Consider the following 24476-nt stretch of genomic DNA (forward strand, 5'->3'; position numbering starts at 1 on the left):
TTATTAGAGCTTTTAATATTTCGTTGGAAAATTTTTAATTAGACTGGCGTTCTATGAGCAAGACTTGTTACTTTAATAAATCAATAATGTCAGTGGTTTCTTTTTCAAACCAGTAAAATAAATAGAAACTGAGGGACATCATTTCAAAGGTAACCGCGCAATTTCTTTTTGCGTTCTTTGTCTCCCGTTACCGCGATTTTCAGCAAAGAGGATCACGCAGACTACCACTCAAAGATCTTAATGGCACAGCAGTATTGTTATTTTCTTTTTTTTATTGTATGCATTTATCCTCGAGATTTCCGCTTGCCATCGGATTCACTTTAGCAGTGCTTTCATTGTGAATCAAGATAACTGTCGCCCCGAAGACATTTTAAGAATTCTGCATCTCGCAGAGCATTTTGTCGCATTTAAATCGGCTTGTAAATGAATTACCTCTGATTACACTTGAATGCAAGACGTTCACACCGCATTTCCTTCATTCACGGAGAATTGCTTTTTGCGGCGTTGGTCTCTCGGTAGAATCGGGCCGCCTCGTTCATCAACGCTTCGTTTATTCTTCGCTTCAGCGTTTATATTTCTGAATACGCGATAAACAGTTCTCGAAACTGCTTTCTATAGTTTTTCTTAATAATCAATATACTATGTTGTTCATTTACAATAGGATAAAAATTAGATAAAATAGCGCGCCGACTAAAAATCAAAATCGCAGCTGGCAAGTATCATCGTACACATTCGTATGATAGTTTTCCTACTTTTTATTCTTCCTCGTTCTTTTTCACGTCAGCTTCGTCTTGTCAAAGGTACCTGCATATCTAGACCCGCATCTCGTTCTTCTTGTTCGTCTGAACAAAGCAGCGAAGCGAATAAGAAGGCGGGTGAAATAGTCGGGGCGGAACGTGTCGGTTGTTTCACCCCCGTGTTATTCGCTCGTACGTACGAGAGAAAGCAACCCCTGCGATTATTGTTGTGACCGTGTGCGTATGTGTGTGTGTGTGTGTGTGCACCGATAGGCGAAAGGAAGAATTTCGGTTAGATAGGCGACTGCTAGATAAAATGAAATTACGTCGCGACCTCGAGGAACGGAATGGGCAACAGAATCCCTTTACCGCTTCTGTTTCTGGGTCGCCGCCGCTGCCGCCGAGTGATTTATAACTTCCGCCTGCGCGGATATTTCACGTTCAGTGGCACGGCTAGCAAGACCGTTTGACCGTCTCTGGCCGGGATTCCACCGATTCCCTCATGAGAGCTAAGAACGGCACCATCTTGAAATAACGAGTGCGAGACGCTGCCTCCGAAACTGTTAGACGCTGTCTACGATGATTACTAGCCGAACTTTTGGTTTACATCTTTTCTTGATTAACGTGGAAACGTTGTATCTATCTTGTGTCTCGTTTTTTTTTTTTTTTTTTTTTTTTTTATTGATTTCAGATCGATTAGGATCAGTCACCGCCGTTGGTTTAAGAGATGCTGAAGCGCGTTCGGGACGCGGTTTCAGAGATGCAGAAAAGAATAGGGTTGCACTCGGTTGGTTCCATTCAAACGTAGCGGGAAGGTAAAGCGTTCTGTCCGCTTTGAACGCGAGCGCTCTATCCTCCCTTTCGGTGGATTTGCAGGGCCTCGTACGTTTCTATCTGGTGCTCACTTGCCTTTTCTCTCTCCAGGGAGGGCGCAAATGCACTCAATTGTTTCACTCGAGATTGTGAAACACGAGCAACTGGCTTAGAGGAAGCTTTACGCTGTTCGGGGCTGGCTGAGGGGGTGGTGGGTTTCTGTATGAGAGTTGGACACAAGAATGTACGCGTCCAAAGAAGTGCGTTTTTTCCTTCTCCCTCTGTCTTTCCGCTGTTCGCCACACGCTACCTCTTTCAGTCTCATTTTCCATCGGTGAAATATTTTTGAGCGGAAACGACGCACGTATCTTCTTTTCCCACCGGTGAAATTGAGGCTCCTGCAGCGCGGGATGGATCTTTTTTTATTTCTTCATGGAAAATTGATAGCCGGGAGAGAGTCTCGTTTCGGATAATACATGTACTAATGGATATAACGCATAAACGCAACTTGTGTATGTAATTTTCAGGATATCGATTTTAACTTTGCCTTCAACTGTTATTACGTAAAAGTTTAAACACTCGGTTACGACACTTGCCAAGTATGTGTGGTAAATTATGCCACGCTCGTACAGAGAGGTTGATCATATATATTTAAAGAGATCACGTCCGGGATAAAAGGATTCCGGCTCACGCGGGGTGCTCGATTATCTTAAAATTAGGTCGGCAAACGCGATCTTCTGTTAACCCATTTATCATAATCAACTCGAGAGACGAGAAGCAGTCGCGAAAAGGTGTCGTCATTTCATCTGGCGTCTCAAAAGTAGGAAATTATTCTTAACCGGGCGAAACGGATTAAAGATTCGTCTTTTCTTCTGGAAACGCTGATAGTTCGATATTGTGCGCTGGCACGATCGATCGACCACGCTTTTCCAATTAACGTCACGTTTTCGCTGGGGATCGTTATCTCTTATCAGCAATCTTTTCGTACCTTTCTCATCTTCTCCGCCTTGAGGTGGTTCGGGAAAAAGTCTTACGAATCGTATTCCGTCGCTCTAAAACTTTAACTTTCCGTGGGAGAAGGGAACCACTTCCACGTCCTTACTCTACTTCCGGTTTTAGCGCAATCGGAGAAAATCATAAGTCGGTGGGACTCGAAGTCGCTTCCGCGTGTAGTTTGCCGGATGCGTTTTTTTACCTTTACACTGAATCCGCGCCGACGAGATACCCGAGACAACAAGGGAACCCTGATACGGTGGGGTGCGACGCAGGGAAAAGTTCGCGGTGGCTCTTTATACCGGCAGATACTGTGAATCACTTCGCCCGTGCGCTAACAAATGCGGAAAGTTCGAAAGGAGGAGAGTAACAACCACGTTGCTGCGTAGAGTTTGGCGCCGCTCGTTTGCGGGGGAAATTTCATTACATCCGTCTCGAAACGCGTTTTATTCTGTCTCAAAGCGGTTGCTGCTTTTCTGCACTTAATGCCTTCTCTGTATGAGCATCGACGCAGCAAAATGCACGGCGGCGAGATATAAAGCTTTATTTATGTGACTAATAACAAGGGTGGAAACGTAAAGCTGTTAAAAATCACAATTCTACAAATAGAATGCAAAGCGCGAATACAACTTGAGCTTCGCGAAAAATTGTTACAATTTACAGCTTATAGCTTAGAGTTTTGTACCGTTTTATTTTTTTCTCGTTTACATAAAAATTTTTTTTAACTCAGGACGAAGCACGACGGTAGGAAATTTTTGCGTGGAACGATAATTCTCTATATAAATTAGATAAAAATGCTTCTACTTAAACGTATATACATATCTACTGCACTCTTTTGCACGAAAATAACTTCTCATTGTCGGGTAAAAAAGGCGATGGAGTACGCGATTCTAGATCGGATTATCATAGACCGGAGAACCGCGGGCCAACCATCGCTGGGAGATTTCCATATCCCATGCCCGTCTTTTCGCTCTGGAATATCTTTCTAACCCGGCTCTTACCAAGCGACTTCAGACGCTTCTGAAGAACCGGGCGGTTCGGGGACGTTTTATTTCGACATTATAAGCTATTTCACTTTGAAATGGGACAAATGGAATTGTAGCCTTCCTATCCGGCATCGTCCGCATTTCCCACCGCGGCTTCTCTTTCTCGCGTTCGCTTGCCAACCACGCTAAGACTTGTTCAAATTCTACGTCGGTCGTGAATATGATTCTGGCTAAAATTAAAATGTTCGGTTCATCGATCCCGCTGCTTGCTCGAGAGAAGGTATTGAATCCGAAAGTATCTAGAACGGCGGCGGCACACGTTTCTCGTTCGTCACGGAGACATACGCTTACGACCGCGCTGTCGGCTTCAAGTTCTTTGATGAAAGTAATCGTCTTTAATATCTCATCAAAATTACATCCCGCAATTTTCTATGCCTGCGCGATAACGGCGGTATTATCTCCGATCCATAATAACCGATATATATTACGCGTTAAGATAACTCGAGCAGCATCACCCTCCAGATTAAATTTTAAAGATTATTAGAATCAAAGAGTTTTTATTTTCTATGTTCAATTTGACAGCTTAATTTCGAGTGCCAGATGGTCTATTAATCAAATTGTTATTTGTCGTAGATTATGTTTTCCATTACCTCGTCCGTAATAAATTTAAAAGTATTTCAAGCGACGGTAGTGAACGGTGAATATCTGATTTTGCGGTAAGGATTACGCCTCGATGATTACTCAGAGTTAGTGCACCATTCCTCTCTAAATTACCGCAATTTAAATTGTACCCACGGACACAAAATGCAAGCTCAACTCCGTCCGTTATACGCGCATGAGAACATTGCCAAGTGGTTAGACCGATAAAAAGCTGCGGCTGTCGCTTTCAGGAAGAAGGCGCAATTTCGAATCACCGGTTTAAAATATCAGGTATGCTTAAAAAATTGACGTTGTTGTAACGAGATTTTCTAAATGCCTTCTAGAATAATTATATGAATTTTAATTGGAATATTCATAACGAACAGTAAGCGACCAAGCTAGATCCTCGAAACTAACAAACGATTTCATATTATCATACGAAAAATTAAATAATCGATTACCGCAATAAGAGGATTCATTTAAAATGTTGTAAATAATGTAGTGTTATTTCTTGTACTCGTAAATATCGAATAAATTTCCATTTGCGCGGTACAATTATCGTAAACTTCTGCAGCTATTTCTTAGCGATATTGAAATCAGAAAAGGAAGGAAAGAATTTTAAGGTATATTCACGGATAAAAGACTGTTATCTTTCGTAAACTTCATTTCCTCTCTCGAATTCAAGTCTAAAATTACCGGTTAATTAAGCTGATTACCCTGTTGTTTTACATTATATACTGCGATTAGATAAGTATAATTAATGAATTTTTATTTCTACGAGGTTGTTAAAATTTTACTAGATGCTTACATCCTTTTTTCACTTTTCAAATATCTAGACGAAATGAATTTGGTGAGAGGTATCTGTCGTAATTATGTAATTTTAGAAAATATACTTTGCGCTTGGGTTGGGAAAGATCAGAGGGCTTTCATTAGGTTAAGTTACGTTTATACATGATCATATTAATACGGGGAATGTATACGCGCGAATAGGAGTAAAAAGTTCTCTCGGCTATTTAATAGTTACCTCATTTTCCCTTCTTGCGTTCAAGCGATCTTTTCTTGTCCTATTTTTTTTTTTTTTTTTTTTTTTTTTACGAGCATAGAGATACGTTGCACCCTCGTGAATATTAAAACAGAAAATTTGCAAAACTGACGTTTTTACAATGAGGTGTATCACGTTTTTTCTAATAACAAAGAAACTGTTATTTCAACAAACTATTTATTAAGTTAATGATTTTTTTTTCCCGAAATATTTCCGTTTTACGTCTAAAATAACGACACGTAAACCATTAGGTAATGAAACTACCGACGAAAGTGACGACGCGGGGAATTCTAACCAAGTATAAAATCAACAAAGCGTAACCGAGCGCTATGGAGCGCCCTCGCGTACGAAATTTCGTGGTACACGCGAATAAGTGCGCTGACATTTCTCGTTTGCGAATCTGCGAAAATGGAAGTGGAACCTGCTGAACACGTACACGTACGTACACATATACGCGCGCGTACTCTCACTTATACCCTCCCCCGTGCAGGATATACAATTTTCGTAACGCTTTATTGGGATGAGCACGTCGTCGTTGCAACGTTCACTCGCTTCGTGACGTAGGATAGAAATATTTTACGAAATGGAACTTGAAGTCGACAATATGCGGACTTATCGCGTCGCTCTCGCGAAACACACACCTCAGCGTGCACGCCTCAAGCCCCGACTTTCCCACGGACAGACATATTCTTCAAGGGATTTAACGGCGAACCGTAAATTCGTTTGTTCACCCCCTTAAACGCCTTTAGTCACCGGTAATATTTCATCGGAGGCTTCGTATCCCCTCTGTTTTCCATTTCCACGAGACGAATCTGCGGATGAACGTATCTTCTACGAGAGAGCTGCTATTACGTCTTTGTTCAATCAAGTGGACTCATCACGAGGTAATCACTTCCGCCCGTGCGCGACAAAAAAATACTCGTCGATGTTCTACCACGTAGCTCTAGTATGTTTTAAAATAGCACGACCCAGAAAGATAGAGTAAAGGGATTGACAGCCCGCGAGATGTTTGAGTATTCTCAGCAAAAAAAGCAATTAATCACGTTTTAAAAAATATTAATTAGTTAAGACGTTAATTAATCGAAACACTTGGGCATTAATTTGTCGTATCGTAATTTAGAGCAGCAGGTAAAAGTGTCTAGTGTCAACTTTTCCGGATATTTTTAGTTTCTCTGAGAACGTTTTAAAGAATTGAAGCTCTCTGAATTTAATTACTGACGTAATATTTTACTGATTATATTATTTGCATTTACCCATAAATACGTATGTATTTTTAAGATAATTAATTTAAAATGAAAACTTAATTTACTCTGCTTTAAAAAAGGAAAACTAAAATAACCTCATTTAAATATAATCAAGAGACACAAACTAATTACAGCCCGAGTTCGATACTAGTATAGCACTGATTGTGAGTCTGTTCCACGGTAAGAGAAACAAATTTAATCGATTTAATCGATCAAATACAGCGACGTATGCATTAGTTATAGACTCACGATATATTGAATTTACCAATTAATTAATATTTTCTATGACATTCGACGTATGTCTGTTTTACGAGTGTCATTAAAAGAATCTGGCGAAGGTTTCGTTATGCGAATTTTATAAATGTGAATACCGTCCACGGTCGCGCAATAGATTTTAATTAATAATTCGTTTTCATAACTTTCACTTACTTGGATAAAGTTTTTACGAGTTTGTCATGTCCAACAATGACAGGGCCTGGCATCCATGACATCTTGTGAGGAGAGAAAAATCCAGGAGAAGCATCGGTCATCGTCGGAGTACTTCAGAACAAGCAACACTTTTCTTCTGTATCCACGTTGATTTCCAAATGACGCAAGCCGCGAAACAATGTTTCGTATATGCAAATTGTGGGCTATCCTCAAAAGGATAAGTCCCAAATAGAGAGGTATTTATTTACAGTGATCCTTAAAAGGACCGGTTTTATACTAAGAGAGATCTTGACTATCCAGGCTGGTTTCCAAATAATGCGATCCGCAAAGTGCTGCTCCTTATATACGATTCAGGCTGTTCTTAAAAGTACAAATCTTCTAGTGAACTTCTAGTGAGAGATGTTTCCTCTGTCGTAGCCGGATTCCAAATGACGCAACGCCGCGAAATGCATTTCCTTATATATGAATCCATGACGGCAACAGCGGACCAATCACAACTCGAGTTCGATGACGGTGTAGCATTGAGTCTGTTCCTGCGATAGAATCGATTCGATCAACCGAATATCACAATGTTAGCATTAGTTTTATAATTAGTTTTATCTAATTAATATTCCATATAAGATTTGGCGTAATTTTTTTAAACGAATAACTCGCTGGCAACGTTCGAACACGGGCAGGTGCAAGAAGCGCAGTGCAAACGGAAGAGCGCTATTGCGCAACGCGACGGCCCGCCGCAGTACCTGCACAAGCTGCAGATCCAACGCCATTTCAGTCCCCCGCTGGCTGGTAACCGAGTAACTTCGTTGTAAGACGAGTCGTATTCAAGATGGTCGCAGTCGATCGACGCGCCATACGCGATGGCGCAATGCAACGGCGCATGTGCGACGACTCGCCGCATTACGCAGGCTGCAGATCCAACTCCATTTCAGTACCTCGCTGACTGTTAACCGAGTAACTCTGTAGTAAGACGTGTCGTATTCAAGATGATCGCGGTCGTCGACAATATCAGAGTGCTTGCAGTCGCTCGACGCGCCATACGCGACGGCCCACCGCACTACGTGTCGTGTACAGGCTGCAGATCCAGCTTCGTTTCAGTACCCCGCTGACTGTTAACTGAGTAATTTCGTAGTAAGACTTGTCGTATTCAAAGTGATCGCGGTCGTCGACGATATCAGAGTGCTTGGAGTCAATCGACGCGTCATGCACGGCGCACGGTCGTCTCACTTCAGTGATCAGTCCGTCGCCGGATTCTAACCTAGGAATATCAGAGCAAGAGAAATGGCATTCAAGTAACAGGTTATATCGAAATTGAACGAACGACGATGCAACTGTCGGGGCAAACCACATTCTCATATCCACGATCTGCTTGCGGAGAGCACCTGTGATCAACGTTCTTCCTTATAAAGTAAGTCATATCTCCATTTATACGTCAACTTTCTTGCTTCTCTGTACCGTTCGCGTAACCGCGGAGCGATTTCTTTAGCGATAGCTTTAGATCTGTGTCAATCAAGCTTCAAGCAAGCTGATTGATGATTAACTTGTATGTTTCCAACGGTGTTTGTCCCGATCGAGAAATGTAACGTGTTAGTATTGCGTAGCGGGCAAGCGTTGCGTTGAGGTCAGCGGGACGGGTGGGGAATCGGCGCGCGGCCCCAAGCACTGTGTACGTGACTCACACACGCGATGCCAAGCCTCGTATATAATTTACGTTGTTCTGACCTACGCAATCTCTGTGGCGTACAACACTCGCGCGCGCTGTTCAGCTCATTGCGTCGCACACTATGTAGCCGGCGTCGGAGCGGATCTCTACACGCGTCGTGATATAATTAAGTACATTTTTATTCATACTTGTTAATACATACTAAAATTTTTTTTTTCTTCTGTTTCAGAAGAGCAGTTGGAGTATTCTCGTCGCCGTAAATTATTGAACGAACTGCACAGTTCGTCGGTCGTTTTTTCGGAAGTGCGTTAGTATTCGGGCGAGATTTGTTTCGATAATTTTAAAAACGCGAGTGCCGCTTAATGTTACGCGACATAATTTCAGTGAGTGTTTTTAATAATATTTCGCGAAGTAAATTCACCCGGTCGCGGTTTCGCGAGTGTTTTGTGCGCTCAAGTGTTACGTTCCATTCTGAGAGGAGGAGGAGGCTCAGGATGGGCATCATACTTCGTCGGAGCAACCTTTCGGTAAGGATAATTTTTTATTGCATAACTAAATTTAAATGTAGAAAAATTTAAAGATTTTGTTCAGAAAGTAAATAATTGTTTTATCAAATATCTAATTAAGAAACAAGTTACGAATCTAATTTTTATATTTTATGTTACAGTGTCATTTTCTATTCGGACAGGAGGAGAAGGAAGGACAGGAAGGAGGAGGAAGAGGACAAGGAGAAGGAGGAAGGACAGGAAGGAGGAGGAGGAGGAGGAAGAGGACGAGGAGGACAACATTTCGGTGAGTAATTTTTTATTTGCTTATAATAAATTAAGTTTTTAGTTATTTACGTGATGTTTTTTTTTATTTTAATGTTGTGGAAAATTATACAATTTGTGGAATATAACAAAAATTATTATTTTAATTTTATAAATTGCTGTTCATGAATCTTGTCGTTTTAAAGACTTTCAAAATAACAAATATAAGAAAAACATCAAACTAATTACTTATATAAAACTTTAAATCAAAATTTTCTTGCGTAGAAGCGGTAGTAACTGGAAATTGGTTGACTTAACGTTACAAATTTAATACTGTGCTTTAAATCTAATTTTCAACAATGAAAATTATCTCACCTTTAATATTATCTTACAGATAGATGCACTTAATAGCATCTACTATACATTTTATAGATAATAAATCCAGTTACTTCCAGCTTTTTATTTGTCCGTCAATATAAACTAAGTTACAGCATTAGGTAGGAAATGTAGACTGAAAGAAGGTAGAGAAGAGTACTGGCACGCGTTGATTACTTATCGATTGTTTGCGCGCAAGAGCCATTGCGATTCGTTCAATTTAAAATCGTGGTTTCTCGCTCGATGTTTTCGCAGATGGAACGTAATTTTCTCGCTTGTCTAGTCCGAGATTTCTTTTCTTCGGTGTAGCACAGTTAGGTAAAACTAGATTAGCTTCAGGTGTGTATTATTCCATTATCATTCTATTAGAAAGAAACGTTCTGTCGTTTCTTTTTTTCATTTAAAGGTTGAGATATAATAATTCTCTTTTGATTTGCGCAAGGGGGGTATCGTAATTGCAGTGCTATTTTTTTTTTTTTACAAAAAATTGAAATAATTTTAATAAATAGAAGCCAAAACAAATAATTTTAACACAATTGGCTCTCGATAATCTTATTTTGCGAATACAACGTTTGAATTACGAGACGTAATTACCGTTTTTAGAGTTTCCGCGGATTTGATATTGGATTAAACAGATGCAGCAAATTGACCGCTCACACGCTCACAACGCAATTATTACTATGCGGAAATTACAGGATAAAATGTAGGACGATAATAACGTCGTGTTGCAGAGATTTTCATTAAAAGTGCTTCATGTGTCAGGCTCGTTTCTCAACTTTTTAATATTCAAATTTCTATACTTTTAACTACCTCTAAAGTTCACTTTAGCAACTAAATGTAGATCAAGCTTTTATCTATTCTAGCTTTTCTAAAGTTCGCTCATGAAAGTTGCTAGTTTTTCGTTGTTCGTAATTTAAATTGTCATGTTGTATATTGGCTTAATGCACAGCAATATCGCTTTTGCGATTAATCTATTGCTACAATTACGTCTTAATTAAAATGGGCGGGGCGAGAAAGGGGAGACAAAGGAATGTGCGTGCGATCATCCGTGCTTCGTTATCAGTCCTTATACCTCTCTCCTTTGTTCTTGAATCAAAGCGTAACGAGAATTTGAGGAAGTGCTTCGCCAGTACCGCGGGATGAGTCGTTCGCACACCTCTGAAATCTGAACGGTTCGAAACACTTTGTGGCGATTCTCCTCCGCGGCGCAAGTTCGCCCGGGACGCCGTAAGTTTGTCACCGAGTTTCTCGAACTCAAATCGTTAAACATCGATTAAACGGATAGGTGATTCCTGGCGTGGACGCGAACGGGTACCCCTGGGTGGCATGGGGCAGCTACGCTGATTGTACTTACGGGGTTGAACAAGTTACAAGTCTCGTTACAAGCAGACCCGGAAGTTTCAAGCAGATCCGGTTAGAGCGGCCTTTGATGATGATTAAGTCGCGTTGACGCGGAATCACGAGACGACCTTTGATTTCACTTTGAATCCCTGCGCGAAGCGCGACGTGCAAACATTGACGTGCGCAACAAACGCTGCTATTTACAAGAGAATTGTTTCGGAACATCGTGAAAAGTTGTTAGCGATATTTTTTGTAGTAGCCGGGACTACAGCCGAGCACGGTGAGATTTTTCGAAACTCTAGAACACACTGACAAGTGGAATATGATGTCGAGCATTTGTCATAACAATAATATTCAATGGCAGTTAGCTAGAAGTTTCAGTTTTTGATTCTGGGTTAATGTAATGTTATTTATTTGTCGATGGAAAATGTATCCATTTAATTTCTTAACGTTAAAGAAAAATTATTACAAGTAACATGTGCACAAAAATTTAAGAAAATTGCTTCAAATTACTACGAGTATCAACGATAATTTAGCATATTTTTACACGTTACTAAAAAAAAAAAAAAAGAAAAAGAAATTTTAAAATTCCATTTAAAATATATGAGCGTGACGTTACCTTATGCAGCAGTTTTTTCTTTTTTTATTTTTGCTTTCTCAGGACATTTTTTGCGAGCCACATGTAACCAAAGTAAAGCTGCGTATAAATTTAACGGATTTATAATCAGAATATAATTTTAAACTTACTCAGCAGATTTATTTTTTGACATCTCTTATGGTCACTCGTAAAATCTCGGCGTATCTCTGTCGTTCCGCGTCTTTTACTCGATCGCGAATAGAAACGTCAGAATTTTGGCGATCTCCGGTGTATATAAAGTGTACGAATAAAAACGCTTCCGTCGGGACCATATTTCACAAATACTACTTACAGGCGTGCACCCATCGTTCTTCCTGTAGACGCGTTTCTGGTCCCGAGCTCGCCTCACGGAAATTATATGCGGGATTCGAGCCAGAGCACTGCTACGTGCGCTCCGCGAGATCGAACGTCTAGAATCCGAGCTGCCGAACGTTAAGCGTCGAATTAATGCCAGATGTCGCGTACGTTGGACCTTTCCTAAAGACGCGTGATTAATATCTGCGACGGATTCAGATCGCCGGAAACATTCGGGACCGATAGATCAGCTTTAATAATTTATATAGAAAAGTAGACCGATCACACTCTACACCTGCATTCAGATAGGTCCTTCTTATTCGGAACCGAACTAATTCTACAAATTTATATCCCTCGTACATTTGATTCCGCGATACGTTCAGCGAAACGCTTTCAGGCGCATTATCGATGTTATCAGTTTATAATTATTTAAATATGCAAACTAATTGAGTAGTAAAACAATGTAAAAAAAAAAAAAAGACTTTTAGGAATATTTCTGCTCATTAATAATGTTAGTAAACTTGGATGTAATTATGCTGTAGACACATCACGTTCGCGAGAGATGAATATTTCAGCAAGTAATATTGGACATTTATATGAATCATATTGAAAGTCATGCGTTAATTATGATCACGTGCGAATTTGCATAGACGAATTATTCAGCTGAAATAAATATGAAATACTTGATAAAATACATCGCGTTAAATATTTAATATTCGGGCGAGGCTCAGAAATACATAATAAATAATTAGCTCGCTTACGTAATGATAATCAAATGTTTTTACATCTTTATCAAATTTACGCGTTACTGGATTATTTTTGGATTTCGGCGAGAGAGCTTGAAATTTTAGTCGTCAGTGTGTCAAGTACGAATCGTATACTTGAAGGGTGGATAGGGCAGGGTGAGCGGAGGGAGGAAGGTGGAATATAACTTCCATTTTGAGTATTTGCACTTCTGAAGCATCATTCAGCGAGTTCGAAGCTGGAAATACGTTGTATTAACTGCGCGGTAACGAAAATTGGGCCAACTAAAACCGACTTGGTCCCACGTTGAAGAGTCGCGCGATGTCTACTACCCTCGAGCATTCAAGGGTATGCGTCTCGAGTGTAGTATAAAGTTAGTCAAATAGGTGGAACGTATTCGAGAGCACGGTATACCGAGCGGGTACATTGCTCGCTACGGGTAGAACCGTTTCCATAGAAGGTATGTTACGAGCAAGCACGAGAGAACTATTAAAGATTGCGCCAATGAAGATACCGAGGCTGCGTGCGTTTAGCAGCCTTGTGATATTTTATTTGCGCGTTTTTTTAATTGCTACTAATTATTACGTTAGTTTCACGATTTTAAACACCCTTCCTTCGTTGTGCGAGCACCATGATCGGCTATATTTATACTTTTCATCTCTTAGGCGCGATCCACTTTATCTTACTGTACGTCGTTTCGTTTCTGCTTTACCTAATTAAAAGCAAACGTTGTTCGTTTTCTTTCACGAGACGCAATTTCCGTATATTTCACGCAGCTCCCGCATATTTCATATATCTATCGCCCCTATCGTCTCGAGTTTCTTTATGATGAAACGCTGCTCTTTTTCAAAGGCGGCCCACGAAAGGTCCATTGCCGCGGACCATTCTTTCGCAGTCGGCGACCACCCTAATTCAGACCGCTGTCAATAAAACCCGTGGTTTCATAGAACATAGAGAAGTTATGCGGTCATTTGAACGATAAATGACTCGAGATATTAAGTGGGCCGGAGGATTTTTGGGGCATCGGATCGTGAACGATCAAGGGTTCACATAAATTTAATATCAAACTCGTGCCAACACGTTTTCAATAAAAAGAAAATATACGAATAAATATGTTGGAATTTATTTAGATTGAATTGTTATAATTAACATGAATTAGATACGAATAGACATTAATTTTAATCATTGAGCACATAATTAAATTACTTTAGCTTGACAATTTTTTTTTTTATTTTGTTACATGCGTAGACTTTGCTTTAATCTGCAATATTAGTTCTCTTTAGAAAATGTAGTGCGCAAAAAATGTGAAAGCGATAATGTAATAATGGCGATTGAAAATTTACAGAAGGGTATTTAAATAATCTTTTTATACTTGCAAGTAAACATGGCAAGCAAGTTAGCTGTAATATTATTTTTTTTATTCCGTTCTCGTATATATTTTTCTCGATATTTTTGCTGAAAATATTTTTCGTCTGTGTTTTTAAGGGATTCGTGATTTGACACGTTTAAGCTTGTTTATTTGGCAAACGTATTCCGACGTTTCTAATTTTTCTGTGTGGCGCGTCGAAAAATCGTTGTCGCAAATATTCGTGCTTACTTTGAAAGAGACGCGATCGGGTTTACAGGTTTATTTCAGAACTAACATTTATTCGTATATTGTTGTGAACTACTTCTACATAGACGTCGAATTCTTATACAGATTCTTTTTAACTTTAATTTTTTTTTTTTTTTTTTTTAAAGAGAATATTTTTACTCAAAAATCTTTTGCGCGAAAAAGAATTTGTCGCGTCAGACATTGAATCGATGATTGTTCTCAAGTGCAACTCGATGGCGTTTTCGTCTTGTGGGAGTAAATGGGTTATTGGAGCGTCGCGAAATTCCAAGCCAAAGACCTTTCTTCGTGTCGGATTCAGGACTCGAGCGCGAGCTTTTCTTGTAAGTCTCATGCGGGCGGCTGCGGCGTCGCGGGGACGTGTTTACACGATGGAATAGAGGCTCGGCGTCGCAACCGAGTTGTAAGGTGAACCGCAAGAACAGGAACCCAACCATCGCGAGGCTATCTTATCTCATCTAGCCTCTGTTAAATTATCCGACACCGGCGGCTTCCCCGTCCCGCCTAATCCCCTTTCCCATTTCCTGCCTCATCGCGGGATGTTCCGAACGAACGCGAAATAGAGGGGCGAGAGGAGAGGGCGAGAAAGGGTGGATTGCAAACAAGGAGGGCAAACAGAGGCACGGATAAGAGAACGGAGTAGGAACAAAGTGAGTTGGGAAAGAGGAAGGAAGATGGGACAAAATTGCAGCACTCCAGGTGCTTTCGGAATCTCGATAATGTCAAAGACTTTCGCGAGACGCGAAGAGAGGACTCTCGAGGCTCGCCGGGACTCTCATCGGGGGTGGAAACTCCTCCGTGAAATATCGTTCGGGGACCACGCGCTCAACTTGGAATATATCATTCGCGACTACTTACCGTGGTTGGTTGATACACCGTTGGTTGGTTTCGCGAATTCTTTCCTTTAACTCTTCGGTCAGCGTTAGCCGGCAGATATCCAAGATAGTAATCAGTTCAGGAGGGTTGGTTTTTCATTTACGTGCGCGCCTGAGAGCGTTTTCTCTCGCTCGCGGAAGATTCTTTTTTTTCGAAACGAAAAGAGGCTCGCTTTCGGGATTTCGTGGCTCACAGTAACATAATTGACGAAGATATTTGCTTCTATCGACAACTGACGTGGATTAAGCGTGCAGTCGAACGTCGTACATCTTCTTAGCGTTTGCACGGGTTAGTTTTAGGACGTGGAAGAAGAAATAGAATTCGACGATATGTACTGGTCAGCGCGTATTATGTAACAAATGGAACAAGCGTCGAACGGGAAAGACCGGCGCCAGTCCTCGCGTACTTCTACTTGCGCGTGTAAATCGGATTTGAGATTGTCCCCGACTCGCGTGTGATTGAATTATGGTGTTTTGAAAAATTTTAATCACTTAGAATTTTTCTCTTCCTCGAGAGTCGCTTTGAAGAGCTTTTTAATCTTCCCGTGGGATATTAATAAATTATTTTACTCTCCTCCTAAATCGTAAAGCCGCCCGATGTCACAGGTTAAAAGAATCCTTCGAATGTAGATTTGTTCGTGCATATATCCACTGTGCTCGTTTCCTACTGCTTTAAAATCAAACGAAGTAAATTATTACCGACATAATTAGTCTGCTTATAAATATGTTGGCGCAGGATTAATGTCTAAGTAGAACATCGTGCAATTTTGCAATCTAAACTTTTTTTTATTATTTATATTAAATCAATGAATACACGAGCTCACTCTTCTTTTAAATCTAGCTTTAGGTATTAATGATTAATACGATACAATAGAGAAAAGGTTGTTAAAGTAAGCCTTATTTTGAATATACTTTATGCGAAAGAAGTGGAATGCAGCTTACGCGAGATAAAAAAGAAAAGCAGTATTTCAATGGTTCAATTTATATCAGATTGAATCAGATTGGTAGAAAGAAAACTGGAAAGCACAGAAATAACTGTTCTGTGAGATCAGTTTGCGTTAGTTCCAACTGACAGAGTCCACATTTGCGGATGTCGCAATAGAGTTAATGTTTGTTCGGAAAGATAAACTGTCCGAAATGTAAATTCGATGTTGAGTTATAAAAAAAAAAAAAGAAAAAAAAGAAAATAGAACTATAGAAAACAAAATTAATTTTATTATGCGTTGCATGACATACGTAATACAAAGAGATAAAAATTGTTTAACAATAAATAGGTATAATTAGCTATTTGACAGCGTAGAAACATAAAAAGTATTGTTTGGCTAATCGAAGAGAGTGATCTGACTTTAAATTTGCAAAACGTGAACTACCTCGGGCCGACAGTAACGCAGTAGAAGTGAAGTTGAGCCAATCAGCTTGACGTTATACAGTTTTGGAATGATACGTACGGAACGATTTCACGCGCTACACACTTTGCCGGCGGGTTTTTGACCATCATTTTGCTTTATCGCAAAATTGATGCTAAAGCTTATTATAATTAACTCGGGCTGCTTCGCGGGGTGAGCACGGTTCGTGATCCGACGCGCGATATTATCTTACCGTTATTGTCTCAGTGATTTCGAAAGTTTTCAAGACTGTCCGTAACTTTAACAGTTTCTTAATAATAGCCCGTAGTGCGCAGCTATCTGCAATCCGGTTTAGAGAGGACGGATTAAATTTAAATACATTACGCAAACCCAATTCGCTGCGAATAAATGAACAATATTACATATCTGGGCTTGAATTAGCTGAAATCAGCTTCGCGTTTTACTCTGCAAAATGTTTGTTTAGAAATACAGTAGAATACGTAAAAAGCAACACGTGTAAAAACTTATATAAATTTCTATAAATATATCTTTTAATTTTTCGATAATTGAAAAATGCGCTTAGTATCCTAATGTGACATTTCCGTATCTGATAACCCGGTTCAGTTTTCTTTGTATACGATTGCAGCAATGGCTCGGATTCCTCCCTTTCTTTTCGTCTTACAATTCGCTATTGTGCACACGACTTTGATAGCACAGTAGGGAACGTGATAGGAGAACCTGAAAACGGGGATATCCCTGGGAACGAATTCATTTGTTACGATTCGCCGACGTATATACGCGTATCACCGGAAAACCGGGACGGTGTATCAGTGTAACAAAGCAGAAACGAGACGAGGAGGCCGTAACCTCCACGGTAGTATACATACGCAAACCATACAAGTCGGGGAAAGTATAAGTGAAGATACACTTCGCCCTCATGTCGAAGATGTCGGTCGCGAGACAATGCAGGGTATCTAGAACAATGTATTTTATTCTCCGATGCGTCTATTATCTTTCAAGAGAAGAGTTGGTGAGAAGTAGATGAGGTTGAAACAGTCTTGCTCGATTCTTACAGTTTGATGTAGACTTTAACGTAGATGGACCGTAAACATGGTATTATATACGAGGCATAAAAAAAAAAAAATCTTCTGAATAAAATATGTGTTTCACACGGTTATGAACCAGTGCTGACTACAGTTAATGCTCGTATGAAAGTGTCACTATTTAGTTTTTTTAAAGAAAAATATTTAAAATTAATATAGAATACATTGAAAGAGCGCGAATATCTAAATAAATCGCTTTTGTAGAATAAAATAAAATAGGATTTATAAAATGTTAAACGTAAAAATATTTCTAGCAATCATGTGTTTGCGCTTGGAAAATGTCGAGATTATTCATAGAAATTTTTCGAGTTGCTATTCCAACCGTCTGTCCACCCTTCTCTCTGGTAATGTAACATATGTCCGCGTCAGGTAATTATGTTTTTAACTAAAGTTTTTATAACTTTGTAGTTGAGTATCCGCTATGCCGACGTTGTTACAGAGTGGCCGAAAAAACACGACACATCGGCTTGTTTACGGTAATTTTTAATAAAAGTATTTACGTTTGAGAGACTGTATTTTAGTAATGTTGGTATTAACAGTCATCATCATTATTTTAAATTGAATTTATAATTGAATATTATACACGCGGTAAAATTTTATTTAAACTACATTAACATACTAATAGTTTTATTCTAAAAATTTAATTTCAAGCTGATTGTATATTACTATGACTTGAATATCTTTTTCAATGGATAAGTTTTCATGTTCTTTTCGCGAAATCACAAAGATTCTCGGACTACAGAATTCTTATGGTAATGTGATACTGGACTTGGGTTGCCGAGTTCTCGTACTTGTTTGGCATTCGCCATTGCTTATAGTGGAAGGAGTTATGCTCATTCTTGTGAGCAGCGTTATCCACTTTCACGAAATCGATCATCGAAATTACCAACTCTATACGCTTCCACGAGTTTATATACGTTCGTCCGCGTTCTTTTGCGACATGAACCTCGGTGCTTGTCGAAGTTGGAAAATTGCAGACTGTTCTTCCTTCTGAAATACAATCTTGGATTGTAATCAAAATCTCTCACGTAACACGGATTGCCATGGAAAATCAAATATCTTGAAACAAAACTTGAAAAAGAACTTGAACTTTTAAAGAAAAGAGAAGTTTTCACATTAAAAATTTTAATATATTTTATTCTGAATATTGGCGATGCCTGAAAGCAATTTTCTGACGACGTTATGATATATTTTTCTTAAATTTATAATTAGTTGCACGTAGATGATATACGAACCACGAATTGGCTGGCTAATTATATTAGATAACACGGGGAATAAATTTCCACTTGGGTGATTTTTAAATAGTTATTTAAATAATAAATTGTCTTTTTATATAATTTTTAAGTATAATTCGTAGTTTTAATATACAAGGATTATTTTGTTTGTTTTAAAAGTTGGTTGTGCAAAACTTCAATATTACATAAGCTTTTTCTACGCGATAACAAAAATACTGTTTACGTATATCAAACATGCTTTTTATAAACTACCGACACCGTATGTCTTGTTCGTGCAACGTCTGCATTTATTCGTGTATTATCTTTTTCAACTAAACTGCGGATATGCCTGTATAAGCCTCGTGCTACAAACCCTGATTTAGGTATGAATTTAAATTGAAAAATTTGTTGACTACTCGTTATTACACTTTTTATTTCGTTATCCCGTTGTGCAGCTTCGTTATCGTGCTGCGTAGTGTAATCTGGTAATCTATTCTTGTGAAAACAGAAAAGGGAGCGAGAAAGAGAGACCGAGATGAGTCCGACACATAACTAATATTTTATCATATTTCACTTGCAGATTACGTTGCGGAAAAATGACAAACGCATGCATATCGATTTTCGCACTGTCTGATAATCCTGACCTACATAATGCCGTTGCATCGTTTGTCTTTTATCTGCTACAAATCCTCATCAAGATTTATTAGTGACGGTGGAATATATCCCCAAATAACAGACGGGAATGAATAATGGTTCGCTACACGCGTGTATTAAGCAGGCTAATGTGTTCTTTTTCGCGGTACGTGTCGTGGGATTTATTTGGGCCAACATTAAAACGACTTATATCATTATCCTCTTGAGACCTTCTCGCGTATCATGCATGATGCAGCGGTATTTTTTTTTTTTCACGTCTTTAATCTGGAGGTAATCGCGCAAAATAGATAAGTTTAATATTCGTAATTTTTTTTGTCTCGAGTAGTCTTCTTTCTGTGGTTTGATAATTTTATTCAATTTGTATTCACGCTCAAATCGAAACGCGACGCAAGAACCTTTATTACGGCTACACAAGTTCATCGTGCGCGAGGGAGAGTTAATCCGAAACCCACCCCATGCTTACTCATGTACGCCATAAATTTCATTCGGTGCACCGTGTCGTGGTAAGAACGACGACCGAAATAGTTATCGGAAACGATCTTATTATCGGCTCACTATTCAATACAGCCGCCATAAATTCTACAGTACAATACTATAATCGTGTGCCCGAGCAATGCGATCTGTCTCCCTTTTTTTTCCTCCCTTTTGTCTTTTATCGTGTCAGGTGGCGTTGAACGAAATCAATTTCTTTGTCGGTTGAGATGTCATTTTCATTAATCGACTGGCAATTGAACCGCGCTTACGACACGATCGCAGTAATTATATATATAACTCGATCGCACGCGAAAGGACGTAAATGGCTAGGAGAGAATCGTTCAATGATACGTCTCGTAAAGTCGGTTCCACGCGGGATCACAAGGTGTCTTAGCGAAAATGCCGTCATAGGCAAGAGAACATTCTATCTAAATGGAAGTTTTCACACGAATGCAATCGAATTGCTTGTAGGGAACATTTGAGTGACATTCAATTATGTTAAGGCAATCTAATAGGCTTTTGTTGCAAAACTGTTCAGTTTTTTTTTTTTTGTAGAAATCGATGGATTACGTTAAGATTTCCTATCGACGTTTTAAAATAAACTAGATTATATTATTTAGACACAATTTCGCATTTAACTATTGCACGGTAAATTTGCAAAGAAAACAAAATATATTCTCTGCTATTTAAATAAAAAAATAATTTTTTTAATTTTATTATGTGAACAGACGCGTAAATTGCTAACTTTATTTAATTATATGATAATGTTATATTTGACTTTGTTCTCTATAGAAGGAAAAAATTATCAGCATGTTTAACAGAGAGCTGAGTAGATAAAGTATTAATAACCCAGTTATTTATTTTAAAATATGTCTTTTAGATTAGATAATTTTATAAATAATATCCGATTGTTCAAAAGGACTGCAAAATCATTGAAAATATTGGTTCGTGTGAAACTGGCTTAAACTAGCTCGGGGATGCGGTGCTCCACAGCGACGACGCTCATAATTGCATCCGTCGGGTATAATTCTGGGCGTCGATGGGTAATCAAGGGGACAGCTCCGTATGCGACTATTGTCGATCGCGTCCACGTCGATTTTCGCCGACGTGGCTCGCGGGATGGTAACGCGAACGCGGGGGTGGTGGTGGTGGTTCCCACTCATGCGGAATAGCGGTGAGCGGGTGAAATTATTATTTTAATGATAGCTTAATTTGGCGGGCGTGTAAAGCGAGAATATGCGAACGATGCCTGAAAATCGGGTGGGTAATCAGTTATGTAGCGTCGATATCAGCGAGCCCAAATATATATGATCCTATCCTTCTCTCAGCACTATCCGCGTTGCGAGCGCGCCTGTCTGTCGAAACGGTCCATTGTGTGGACGTTCGCCCTGTCCGTTACTACCGAATCGTACACCCACCAAACTTCAACTCCACTGTCGTCGTTTGCGAGAATAAGGGGGTGTACGATATACCCTTGTCATCCAGAATTTACTTGTGCGGGAGACGACATCGGCCGGCGAGACGGTTAGGGGCGATTCTGTACAATAGAAAAGAACGTTTTCGATAAAGCGGATAATGAATTGAGAAGTAGCATCTTTTTTCTCTCGTCTTCTCGCATAATCCTTGGGCGCTATAGGAAATGTTTCTCGCGCGAGGGAGGAAACTATCAACAATGAAGTTTGTTTTGTTCGTAGTTCTCACGTTCTGGAAGTTGCTTAACGCGCTCGGTGTGCTATTTACGCTACCCGCGAATTAATTATCGCGAAGAAATAGAGATATTCTGCCTTCGTATCCCTTTCTGGCATTGTAATTGTTGTCGGGAGTCATAAGCATTATGTTTTGTATGCTAATTGGTTTCTGGCCAAAGAGTTAATAAAATATTTTAAATAAATGCAGAGAAATTAAATAAGTTATTATTGCATTGATGCAAAAAACGGATAGCTTCAATATTACAATGTATTTCTTTTCACTTTTCATCTAATCTCGTTAAATATATTGGGGAAAAAAAAAGAACATATTATATTTTGCAACATACTTTGTCAGTTTATTTAATAAAGATTTTTTGCTATGGCACTAAATATAAGTGGTATTTAAAATAAGTATGAACGAAATTTTTATATTTGAAGTAAAATTAACCCGATTATAATAATATGATGATTATCGTGAAACATTTCGTGTATTATACTTCAAAATGAACGGTATATTATTCTCATATACGAAGATATGTACGGTGCAATTAAATCCCTATTTAATCAGAAAAATTCTCGTTGGAGAGATATTTTTTCCCGGCTTTTTGATGAGAGGAGAATGCGCGCTTTGGAGATAAGTAAGCTCGTTGTGATAAATGTTTATGCATCAGCGCGAGAAGACACGATCGTTGAAATTGAAATTTGTTTGTTATAAAAGTTGCTACGCCAACGTTAACCATGCTCACTGCTGTGCTGTTTTATAATTCTACCATAAAACCGAGATAACAAATGAATAGCATACTTTGAAAATAGAGTTTATTTCAATTAAAAAAAAAAAAAATCGTATTTATATAAAAATGTAATTATTATTTCTGATATTAACTAATTTTTAATATTACACATAATTTGACAAATATTTGTGACAGGCCTAGTAATATTATTATAGCTCCTCTTTAAATTAAGATAAAAATATATAATTTTTTGAAATTTAAAGTAACTTTTATCATTGAATAATTTTAGATCTCAGTTATCTAATTAAAATTTTTTTTTTTTTAATAAGAATTTATAGAATAACAGTGATATTAAAAGTATTTTTTTTTAAAGAATAAATTTGAATAACTTGGTTTAATTAGTGATTAATTATTAATTATACAACAAGCACATATATAGAATTAATTATATAACTTTATATATTAAAAACGGTGTATCTAAAAATTGTCAGTATTTATTTATCTCTTCTATATATTTAATTTTAAACAATTTAAGTATAAAATTTATTGCACGGAAAGTCCTGTCGTGTTATAAAATAATACGAACAAGAGATATTTCACAATTTATATTTTGCAATTGAAGTGTTTTTACAAATCGCGTCTATAGTGAATTTTATGTTCATAAAAATAGTATATTGCTTCCGTTTCGCGTAACATTTATTAAATATTGATTATTCTCGACGGATTTGTTAAATAATAAACTAAGAAATTTATTCTACAATTCGGTGTTGGCAAATAGTCGTGTAAAATTTTATTGCTACGTTGCTACATAACTTTTTTTTAATAATGAGTGTCCAACAAATTATTCAAGTCACGTGGAATTGATTGAAAGGTCTGGCAACTTCGTAAATTAAGTTCCTACATCTTTAAGCCTTTGCCAGAACGAGAACGAATTCTAAAAGATTTCGGGGAAGGGGGAGAGGGAGAAGCGGTCTGCCGTATAACAAGTCAACCCTCTGGTGCGCTTTTACAAATCCTGCCGATAAATTTGCTCCTAAAAGTCGATCGTGCGAAGGCTATCTTTTCAGGCGGAAAGAGTTGCGGCAGCGATTATTCTGAAATGGGTCCACGTGGCGTATTTGTGCGTACGTGCGCGGATGAAGTAACTCTCGAGACGATAATATATTCGTGCGGGTTGCCCTTTGTACGCGTTATTACCGTTTTCTCCTGTAGCCGCTTATATACGTCTATCGTAATCTCATGTATGTGTCGCGTTTTCATAGGGAAGATGTTTCTTCCGGCGGTAGACGCGAGGGTAGATGCGAGGAGATCCCGCTTTTGGGTTTAATATATGAGAGCGCGTGTACCAACACAGTTGGGTGTCTCGAGAAATTCTGGCAGAGTATTCGGAGCGAGCGCGCTAAGACGAGGAGATATCTTGGGAGGTAGAGTAATCTAGAGGAGCCGTCGCGACAAGGCGAGGGGGAGGAGCCGCATCCCGAAACACGACTTCGTGCTAATTTTAATAACGGAGATTTTCAGGCAGTCATTAACGAATTCGCTGAGTACGTCTTGTTAGAGATGATAATGGAGAGCGAGAAAGACGAAGAAAATAAGGAGAGATATAGAGCGCGGCGAAGGATGTATGGAGAGGTCGCGGATAGGTATAACTCATCCGACTTCATCGTCCGACGAAGTAAATGTGGCGCAACCGGGGTCGGACGAGGTAGAATATTCCATTGTGTTAATCGATTTAGATGTTTTGTATCGTCAGCTTCTTATATTCAAGGGTTTGCAATATGTATATGTATAAGGATTTGTTAGCGCGGTATAATAGTGTCGTGCTAGCATGAATAATCGACTACAAATCGAACGTAAAAGAGCGTCGCTGCGATTCCTGTAACATCGATCGTTTCGAATTTCTCCTCTCGCCTGTTGAATAAATAAATATCCCTCCGGTACGGTAATATAGAATAGCTAATCTCGCATAATATAAATGTATATCCTATATTTTATTTATGAACATACATGTGCGAGCTTTTACTATTAATATTGTAGACATTCTTATTTTTTGTGATCGAGATGGTCACATAATCGAGTAAAAAGATAGAGATAAC

At 38.8% G+C, this 24476-nt stretch overlaps 1 long non-coding RNA gene across 1 annotated transcript; it reads left to right on the forward strand.

Moving 5' to 3' along the window:
• Nucleotides 1-7994: 7994 nt before the first annotated feature.
• Nucleotides 7995-9282, forward strand: LOC139113232 (uncharacterized). Its single transcript, XR_011547658.1, has 3 exons — nt 7995-8288; nt 8773-9070; nt 9211-9282. It is a non-coding gene; the product is annotated as an uncharacterized lncRNA (long non-coding RNA).
• The last annotated feature ends 15194 nt before the right edge of the window (nt 9283-24476 follow it).

The sequence above is a fragment of the Cardiocondyla obscurior genome, linkage group LG02, assembly GCF_019399895.1.
Source record: "Cardiocondyla obscurior isolate alpha-2009 linkage group LG02, Cobs3.1, whole genome shotgun sequence".
Classification (NCBI taxonomy): Eukaryota; Metazoa; Arthropoda; class Insecta; order Hymenoptera; family Formicidae; genus Cardiocondyla; species Cardiocondyla obscurior.